An 11,215-nucleotide genomic window follows, 5' to 3' on the forward strand; every position below is an offset into this window, starting at 1 on the left:
CCGCCGGGGTTGCTCACCTTCTGAGGAGTTGTGCTCCATAACCTAAGGACGAGGGTTCGATCCCCATTGCGCCGGCCGTTCTTAAAAAAAGAACCACACGTCCAGATTTCGGCGTACGTTAAATGTAGCCAGGTGGCCTAAATTAATCCGGAGCTCTCCACTAAAGCGTAGAACAGTTTTAGCTTTGGCGGATAAGAGAGCAAAATTTGAATTTGAATTTGAAGTTATTAATTACCTGCAATTACACTCTTAAAGCAGTTTTAGGTGTTAATTTCACAAATTATCTATATACTGTGCAGGAATCGAACGTCATGTTCCCTGCCTTATGGACATATCTTGCTGGGGTACTCGCCAAAGGATGCCTACAGAGAGAGAGAGCGATCTTTAATGAAGTCTGGCGATCTTAGCCGGGCTAAAATGCCTGACTTGCTACGCCAGTTGTTGACGTGATGAAGATGATGGCGATGATGTCGAAGAACTTGATGCGCAGAGAGTTTTGAGTTATTTACAGAGACTGGTCTAGACCTGTGCGTTGTAGGTACTGAATCAGAACTTTGGTAGCCAGTAGAGCACGTTTGGTACATGCCCACAAACCTAAAACGTCCTTCAGTTGAATGCCTATGGAAAGCGACACTAATCGAGTAAATCGAGCACGTTCGCAAAGATGGAGGGTTTCTCGCACATCGCAGTGTGGGCATAGGGGCGACGCAGTTCGTTTAATCTTAGGGAGGAAGTTGCGCGTGTATGTGACATTCAACCTCATACGATGTAGAATTCCTTATACCCGCTTGGAGAGTCCTGGTGGCATTTTTAATTTGCAGTTTGAATCAATGGAAGATAGCGGCGCGTGATGACGCGATACGTTATCCCAGGTTGCTCGCTGCATGTTCCATGCCACTCTGGATGCAAGGACAGAGGCATCTTTCCTGGAGAAAGGATCATCATCCTCACCATCATCATCATCATAATCAGCCTATCAACGCCCACTGCAGGGCAAAGGCCTCTCCCATGGATCTGCAATTATCCCGGCCCTGTGCTAACTGCGACCAATCTAATCCCGCAAACTTCTTCACCTCACCTGCCCATCTAACTTTCTGCAGCCCCCTGGCAACGCTTCCTCTGGAAAAGATTGTCTGGAGAAAGGATGCTTATGCCTTAAATACAAATAACGTAGTTTGTTTTGTTTCTTTCTTTTTAAGGCGATATCTTTCTGTGGCAACATAGACGCGAAAATTTGGGTCCGTCTGTCCCTCGATGCAGCCGTCCGGCGAAAAGTTACGATGAATTCGAACAGCTTGTGGCCGAGATTCGTCAAGCGTATGACTTTCTAACAAGGCATGGGCACAATATTATTTTTCAATGGCTCCCTAGCCACTGCGGCATTTATGGGAATGAATTTGCAGACAAAGCGGCTCATCAAGCCCATGAAAGTGCCCAATTGGCCGACATCCCGTTGTCGCGCCATGATGCAGCAAGGTCACTGCGCTCCATCGTCCGCGAAATCACGCTGACCGTTTGGAATACGCCGCAGTTTTCAAACCCCCGCCTGTACTCGCTCGATCCTGACCTGCAGCGCCACTTACCCACTAACATGCCACGTTCAGATTCCACCCTACTGTGCCGACTGTGGATTGGAGTTGCTTTCACTAAAGCTTACTAATTCACTATCGGCATGACTGACAGCCCTGCATGTGACGTGTGCGCCACGGACGAGACAATAGAACACCTTTTGTGTCACTGTGTCCGGTTTGCAACGCAGAGACTGCACCTGTCAACCGCTTTCCGGAAACTCGACAACCAGCCATTAACTGCGCAAACTGTTCTGTGTCACAGGCGTAGCCCATCACAATCCGAAAAGGACTTCGGTTCTTAAAGGACACAGGCCTGTCTGAACGATTGTAGAGACACTGTGCACCATTGTTCATTTGTTATTTGGTTAGTTTACCGTTTCAGTTTAGGCTTTATTAGAGCCTATCGTTTTGTTTTTGTAGTCATCTTTAATTTTTCTTTTCTTGCTTCTCAAGCTCTATTCCTGTCTTTTCAATACTCTTTCTCTCTCTTTAAATCCCTCCTTCCCCACTTCCCATGTGTAGGGTAGCCAACCGGACTGTAACCTGGCTAACCTCCCTGCCTTTCATGCACTGTATTATCCTTCCTTCCTTCCTACGATGAATTCTCGAACGAGAAGTTTATATAAGCCGAACTTTTCCAAACCATTGAATCTAGAAACACACTTCATGCTAGGAAAAAGAAAACATTAGGCATATCTGAGGAAAGGCACCAATATGTCAGTAGAATTAGCAGTGTTTTTTTTTTAATTAAATATACATGGCTGTTTGTTTTTGGCGATAGCAAATACAAAAACGCAAAAACGCGTTGAAAACCATGTCTTGACCCAAAAATAGAAAAAGCGCTCGCAACGAGTCTGGACTAGTGAATCATTCAAAGAAATCCACCAGTCACAAAACGTTCTAATAGATGGTGCACGAGCAGTGGAACGCGGTAAAATTGAATTGACTTGAGCAACCCTCCACCGTGCTTATCATGGGAGAATCGAGTCGTGAGGGAAAGAGCGTGACAGGTGGACGTGAAAGAGACGACATTCACAGTCATTTACGTGTCAGAAGAAGATTATCGTCTTTCGACGACATTTGCCGCGACGCGAGCAGATACGAAGCCAATTTTTTGGGGCAGGCAGGCGATCACCATGGCTTTCGCAGTGCTTCCAGACCCGGAGGAAAGCGAGAAGGGTCTATCGTCAGCCCTGCAGGAGGCCTTAAAGTGCTCCTTGGTTCAACTTTAAGGTAGCCTGCAACACCGCCGATAAACTGTTTCACTCTTTCCTTCGCGCCTGAAAGCACCTTAAGCGCTATTAACGCAGCCAGCGCACAGCGGCACTCCGTGATTCGCTCGTCGCCGACGATGCCTTTTCTATTCGTGTGTTGCTGCAGTTGAGATATTCTTTTTAAAGTGGCGGTCGGTTGCGTTTATCGCTGCAACTAAAAGAAAGCCGACCAACAGCCTCAATATGGTTTGAATGACGTCACTCAATCCGGCAAACAACGTCCAGAGCAATAAGGAGAAATAATCTTACGAGCGAGTTTCCAGGTTATCTGATGGGCGCAGAGCAGTAATATTTTATGGCTGCTCAGCCTCTCTGGCTAATATCAATGTGTAATATATCTTGCTAGGGCTCTTCACGGCCACTTAATGTGGCAACTAGACCAGCTTGTTGACTACATCCTAAAAACATTTCAGGCTATAAAAATAGTTTAAAAAAAATCCCGGGTCATCTTCCCTAAAGTGAAACCTGGTAAGAGGTGAAGAATGCAGTGTGCAAACGTATTCCTTGCGCCTTGTCGTTTTTGCCTACGGAGAGGAAACTGTTGGGGGCAAAGGTATACAGCTTTGCTGTAAAACTCTCTTGTCTTTGAAGCACGAACCTCTCTAGCGCGAGGCGTAAACGAGTGTTCCGGTGTTTTTAAGTGCAGAGCACTTTAGGGGCCCGCCTTGTCGTCATAGCTCGCTCGCTGGACCCAAGTCGAGCTGCATGGCGTTCTGTCGTCCCGGCGTCCCACAGAGGCTTCGAAAGCCAAGCGGTCTCTATATAGTCATAAGCGTTTGAAACTCGTGAACCGCTGGCGCTTGTCATACATACAGCGCAAAAAAAAACTGCAGGTATATTTGAGGAAAAATATGTCATTAACCGGCAGCGCACGCATCCATTTAGTTAAGAACGCTCGTTGGGTCGTTTTTTACGATAGTAAGCGAAAACAAAAGTGTCAGTGCAACGCCGGCACGTGCAGGAGGAAAAGCAAGCACAAAAAGCTTAGGAGAGGCATCACTAGCCATGGAGTAAGCTAGTGGGAAACTCGAGATCTATGCCGCTGGTAACCGGTGCGTTGAAAAAAATCAAAACATCCCCCTCGCGAGGGGCACGATCAAATGCAGAGCATTTCCGCGGGGGGCGTGCCTGCCAGTCTTATGGATTACGTATTGGTTGTTGTTGTTGTAATTGTTGTCTTCCAGCGTAGACATTGTCGATGAAGTCGATGGTGAAACGTGAAACGTGCCGTGAACCCCCTGCCGCGGCTATTACGCAACGTGGAGAGGCTACGACGCAACGTGGCGCGGCTATGACGCAACACAATCCAACACAATCCACTTTAATCCAACCCAATCCAAATCCAATCCAATCCGAGCCGAGCCAATCCAATCCAATCCAATCCAATGCCCTTCGCGAGAGAGTGTTATAGCGCCGAAATCGCGCCACCACATGAACGCGAGCCGAACGCGGCGAGAGAGGGTGTTGCGAGCGGAGAGAAGGCGAGGAGGACGCGGGGGAGAGGGCGCACGTGTGGCCGACGGTTGAATGAGTCGCGTGCGTAACCTTCCATTCTGTGTCGGCTCCGTGGAGCAGTCGGTAAAGTGCCGTGTACCTTGCGTTCCGCCCGCAGAGTCGTGGGATCGAAACCTGGCGCCGGAAGGCATTATTTCTTTATATAGTGTAGGGTGCGGACTACGTAGTGATGCGGACTACGGACGCCAACGCGGGTGACATCGTGAGGTACTAAAATGCTCTGCATTTAAAAGAACAGAACTCCCGCTGGCGCAGTTTCAGGCAGGGGGCGCGCGAGCACTGCGAAGGCGGGAAATTTGAAATGCGTTGGGTGGTAGCAGTGAGCGGATAAGGGCGCTACAGCCAAATATGGCAAATCACTGCTCTGCCCTTCCGGCAGCTTTCACGTTGATTGGAGCGGCTTTAATTTTAAATGCAGAGCATTTTAGTAACTCACGATGTCACCCGCGTTGGCGTCCGTAGTCCGCATCACTACGTAGTCCGCACCCTACACTATATAAAGAAATAATGCCTTCCGGCGCCAGGTTTCGATCCCACGACTCTGCGGGCGGAACGCAAGGTACACGGCACTTTACCGACTGCTCCACGGAGCCGACACAGAATGGAAGGTTACGCACGCGACTCATTCAACCGTCGGCCACACGTGCGCCCTCTCCCCCGCGTCCTCCTCGCCTTCTCTCCGCTCGCAACACCCTCTCTCGCCGCGTTCGGCTCGCGTTCATGTGGTGGCGCGATTTCGGCGCTATAACACTCTCTCGCGAAGGGCATTGGATTGGATTGGATTTGGATTGGGTTGGATTAAAGTGGATTGTGTTGGATTGTGTTGCGTCATAGCCGCGCCACGTTGCGTCGTAGCCTCTCCACGTTGCGTAATAGCCGCGGCAGGGGGTTCACGGCACGTTTCACGTTTCACCATCGACTTCATCGACAATGTCTACGCTGGAAGACAACAATTACAACAACAACAACCAATACGTAATCCATAAGACTGGCAGGCACGCCCCCCGCGGAAATGCTCTGCATTTGATCGTGCCCCTCGCGAGGGGGATGTTTTGATTTTTTTTTTAGGACGCGTTATGTTGTAGCGAGAGGCGTAAGCGAGTTTCCCTGTGTTTTAGTACCGTGACTACATGAGACGAACGACGCTTACGACGACGACAGGAGACGCCAACAGCCCCAGCCCCAGCCCCTAAGGGGCTTCGCCCCTAAAAAGACTTGAAGGGAAGCTTTGAGATCCTAGTTTTATTCATTTCTCGATGAATAATTCCGCCAAGTTTGGGATGGAGCTCTGGTTTGCTTTTTCTGCAAAACCCGGCGCAACAGCGTAGCTTTTGTGGCAAAGATATAGGGCAGGATGGTCAGCAGTTCTATTAAAAATAGGATCGGCCCCGATCGCGTGACAGACGCTTGCTGAAAGGCTAAGGGAAGGAGCGCTGGGATAAAAGAGAAAGCTTACAGAAACAAATATTTTTGCCTCCTGTAGGACGCAACCATGCGCCAAAAATGCATGCAGCGATGTTTTTTATGTCCCAAGGAACGCGTTTAAAATCCCTGGCCACTCATTTTAGAATGTTAGAGACGATTCAAGCTCTCACTCTAAATACAATTTATATATCACAATACAATACGTTATTAAACATAGAAATACGGCAGCATATATTTTAAAGTGCAAAGAATAACTGATATAATAGCAGTTATAAACAAGTACGTGTACGCATTTCCCCTTCAAATTTTAGAATTATTCATTACTAAAGGCATTCCGAGTTTACTCTTCTAACTGCGGTCTTCACCATAATAAATTGATTTTTGTTTTCAGTGCCACGGAGCACGTATACTTTCGTGCTGAACTTTTACTTGATAACTCATTGTTTTCTTTTATTAGTTTAAGACACATAAGGGTGTGTCTAAATCATTTTATTTGTTTTTAGACCCACATATGTCACCAAAAATTAGGCCGTGCTATACAGCTCTCCTGCTGTTCCTAAATTTATCGCGAAATTGGTGCTGTAAAAGAGCTCGAATTGCTTCAATTCGATGCGGCTCTGATGCGGAATATTTCCCAGCAGCCACCGCGCAAACACTTGATATATGCCTAAATTTACTGTAGCGCAGCCTGGGGGCATACTTTTTCAGTAAGTACAACGTTACTGTTCCTCTTTTTTTTCTTTTCGTCATGGGGGTCGTTTCTGCCACGCACAAAAAAAAAAAATCGCAAGTCCTCGGATTAAACATGCGCAGAAAGCAGCGATACTTTTTTTTTTTCGTCTCATTTTTTCCAACGCCTGTCGCCATGTTTTCTCTCCCGAAGAGTGTCGATCTTTTCGCTCGGGGCTACTTAGCGACACGTTTTGGAGCTGTTTATTGCCCTTGGTGTTGGTTTGGAGCCGTCAAATCGATATAACAATGTCTGTCTCTAGCACACACAAGCTGTACCCTGTCCTACGAGTCATTCTTTTTCTTCCTTTCAGCCAGCAGTAGCGAAAGACGGATCGAAAACTGGCGTATCCTACACACAAATAGACGCACACCCCGAAGCGAAGTCTTCTCACGTCGCTGGCGCTGTGACAACAGAAGTCCCTTCGGAAAAATTTGATGTCAAACGTTCAGTTTTTGTTATCATTTTCTGTGTGCACCACCAAGAAATCGCACCCCCCTTTCCTACATTTTCTCTTCTTTTTTTTTTCTGCGTTGGATCTTTTTAAACGCTGATGCCTCAAAGTACAGGAAAGTACAGAAAAGTGACAGGAAATATAAAATATTGGAAGGAGTTCTCAGCGTCGCCGTGATCACTTCACAAGCACGTCAATCCGAACTTCCCGCAGGAAGTGGGGACACTAGCTTCCACTCGAAAGCTCCTGCAACACGTGACTTCCGGCATGCGGCAACAAGTTGCAATATTTGGTGGAAGAAACAAGAAAGCAAACAAACAAGTGCCGCAAGACGCTCTAAAGAAAAGCCAATTTTTAACTTAAACCGTACCTTCACCCTCCGGAAGCAATGTCTCTTGAGGTTCTCGCCATCGCCCATGCCCTTCAGTCCTTTGCTTCTCTTCCCCCCGTCCCCGAATACACAGTCTTTTCTGACTCTCACGCCGCTATTATACAGATACAAAATCGCTCACTATCTTCTATCCTTCAACAGGAGGTCGAACGAGCGGTCTCCGCTCTACAGCCATCCATCGTTTTCCTCCGTTGGGTCCCTGGACATTCCGGGATTGACGGCAATGAGTTGGCGCATCAACTCGCCCGCGAAACTCTTCACCGGGCACCGTTGATCCCCTGGCCCGGGCCCTCGGAGGACGGTGCGAGGCTCTCCCTTCGCCGTACCATCAAGGAGGTCTACCTTCAGCTCCGTCTTACAAACGCCTCTACCCGCCTCCTCACCCATCACTCACCGTAACGGAGGCTCGACTCATCCGGCACATCCAAATGAATGCCCTGATCACTCCCTCCCGCCTTTTCCTCTGTCGCTATAGGTCTGACCCCTCTTGTCCCAACTGCCCCACTGCCTACGCTGATCTACCTCATTGCTTATTCTACTGCCGGTGGCTCAGCTATCTGACTCCTATCCCTCTCCATCCCTTTCCATCACCACCTGGACCGACTGGCTCGGCTCTGAAGGAGAAGAAGAACAGCGCAGACTGGTCGCCCAGGCGGTGGACATGCTCGGCCTGTAACTTCGGCCGAATAAAGGTCTTTTCTCTCTCTCTCTCTCGCTCAAATAAGTTTAATAATTAAGAAAAACGGCAATAGCCATGCGACTCACTACCACTTTTCCCGCAACAGAACCTATGATGTCATACCAGACAGCTCTGCCATTGGCGGAGGCCGGCAAAAGTGAATGCAAATTATGCAGGGCTTATAATCTTCCTTCGCGAGATATTTTCGCTTAAATGTAATGCGTATATTCACATTAATGAAGTAATAATGATGAAGTAAGCATTGAAGCTACGAAAGTACACGTAAGCATTGAGGTACCAGAGCGTGCTGTTGGTACTGCGCACGCTTGGCTTGTCATAGGTCCACAGCAGTATGCCGCTTCCGGGTTGTCCGACACGACACAGGCCGATTAGGGCAAGCGACATTGTCTTGCGGGACCCTGTTTGTCGAGTATTCCTTACGTTTCACAACACGAGTACTTTCTACCGTAATAAAAACAAGCCAGGCGCAAATATGGTCAAAAACAGAGCAACGGCGGGCAAAGGTCATCCCCGCCATAGAGATAATATACTATCCACGGTATGGTAGCGCCATCTGGGAGGACTGACGGTAAACAAGGCTCTGTATTTCGCTGGATGCGTAGTGCCGCATTCACGTTCACTTCAATGCCTGCTTTTCTGACGCCATCGCGAACGACCTCACCAAACACAGGATTTGGCGGGAGAATCAAAATTTTAACATAAATTGATTAATTTCTTAGTGAATAAACTATCGTTTGCTGCCGGACTAGCGCTGGGGGCAATATAAAACACCAATTCTTTCGAATAAAAAAACTTGTACTTTGTCTTCATGGCTCCTTTTACAACTCCCAGACGCTGAACTTTTCCTTTGAACTACCGCATCATGTTAAACGATCGGGTTGCTTTTAAACATCACGCCCTTTACCTTCACTGAGTTTGAATCACTCCCATAAAAGTAATATATGAGCAAGCAATTACGGCGAGCTTTCGCTCAACAATCTCGCCCAGGAAGCTGGAACTCCAGAAACCGAACTTAAGCAATATCATACAAGACCATACACCTATTCATACGTCTTTATGGAGAGAGCAGGCAATGCTGTTTCGTCGAGCACAGATCGACACACTCCGGACTCCAGCACGCACACACCTCTTATGTTCACATGCCTCCGATCATCCTCCCATTTGTGCACACTGCGGCGGACATCCCAATGGACAGCATGTTCTATGCCAACGTCCAGCCACACATCCTCTCCTCCTCCCCCCCCTCTCAACTTACCTGCGCGCCCCACTTGAGTTGGCACAGGGTTTTTGTAGCGTGAGTTACACTGGCCGAGGTTGAGCAGTTTCGCGTGGCTCCTGGAAAGCCGTGCTGCGCAAGCGGAGCACGTGGCGGCCCGGTCCACTTGATGATCATGCAAGGGGTGGCCGGGTGTGGAACCGATGGCTCGTGCGTCGCAGCAACACCGGCGTGCGACTGTGGAACCAGCTTAGCTCTGGGGCGATTGGTGACGCTGCGCCGGAGCCGCTTGATAAATATACATGTCACATAATGCGTATCCCGTGTGTGTGTCGTTGAAGCAGCAGTAAGCATGATAATCAAGCTAATCCTAGACAACCAGGAAAGCTTAAAATAACCAGCTGAACCTTAACTCACGCTAGTTGTATCCTGGCATAGCCGAGCTAAGCCACTGCTAATTTTTTTCCCACCAAGAACAGCTTATTCTGGTCGCTCCCATTCAGCGTGCGCTGAAAATGAGTGCCCTCGTTAAGGAGAGCCTGAACTAAAGGACTCAACGTTCCATCAAAACAAATTACTGCACTCACTAACAACTCAGAGCGTCCTGCATTATTTGACCCAACAAAATTATCTGGTATAACAGAGAATAAAATGTTTTAGTAAAAACTTCAACTCGCCGACTGCTAAACGTGTATGAATGACGCTCTCTTTTGCTGTAGCAGTGCTAATGCCAAAAAGAGTTCAGCATCCCAGACGGAGGTAATTATCCTACCAGGAGGAAATTTTCTCCCAGTTCTGAACAGTTAAGGCTCCACAGTAATTACCCCAGCACCGAAGACTGATTTAGGCTGAGATAATTCTTTTTTTTTTCTTACATCTGACCTATAGATGATGTCTACGTTAAGAGGTCGATCTTTGAATTTCGTAGTGGATTGAAAATTGCTTCCGCTGCTTCAATTGATTTAACAGAGCTAGGTTCCGCAAAAATGTACAAGCAATTAGCACAGAGTAAATATTAAACACTCCTGCTCTGTCGAACTTCGGCCGCTAACGGCTCTTTTTTTTATCAAACCCCTATAGTTAATATGAGCTAAATTTTTCGAACGAAGTTGTATATCGATATCTCCAAATGGCTCAACCGTGTCCGTATACTATGCATACAAAAAGTAGAAAGAGCACGTTCTGCCGCAAAAAAACTTTCTCGCGAATGCTATGTAGTTTCAAACAAACGTAGATATTGCGGAAAAATTAACTGCAGTCAGGTGAAGGGGCGACTCCATCATCACTCCGAGATTCATTTACTGGTTGTGCTTAGTTAGTTCACCGTGGGGTCGTAAACATTCGTGGTCCGTCAATAAACTGGCTTCTGCGGGAAAAGTAGGGTGTACCAAAGCCCCTTTCTTAAAAGAAAGATGGCTAAAACGTGAAGCTTCCTTAAATGCAACCTGGATCAGAGCTCAAAGACCAAAATTTAAAGTGCTTTGACTATGCCTCAATGGCGCAATCGGATAGACGTCGGCTTCCTACTCCAGGACCGACCACGGGAATCACCCCCCCCCCCCTTTTTTTTTCTTGATGCGCTTGATGTGTCTTTGTGGAAACCCATTGTGTAAGTTGGCTTTCCTGCAGGGCGTTTTTTGCGCGTCAGGATGTAGATTTCGAACTTTGACTTGGGACGTTGAAGGCATTGTCTTTCGACCAGAGAAAGATTCGAGCTTCAACCATATTTCCCTTCACCCACTATCATCATCATCATCATCGTCAGAAAAAGTCGGCTTTTCTGCAGGGCGTTTTGGGTCAACGTCGCCATAAGTGAGGTATAGAGAGCTTCGCCTTAAAAAACAGCTGTAGCCCATGTTTTATCTCAAAACAAATCATACAATAACTGGTATGATTAAGCCTAGTTTCATTTACGTGTGTTGATTTAGTTCACTGTGCA

This window comes from Haemaphysalis longicornis, unplaced genomic scaffold, assembly GCF_048455015.1.
Source record: "Haemaphysalis longicornis isolate Haplotype H1 unplaced genomic scaffold, Haemaphysalis longicornis Haplotype H1 scaffold_4, whole genome shotgun sequence".
Lineage (NCBI taxonomy): Eukaryota > Metazoa > Arthropoda > Arachnida > Ixodida > Ixodidae > Haemaphysalis > Haemaphysalis longicornis.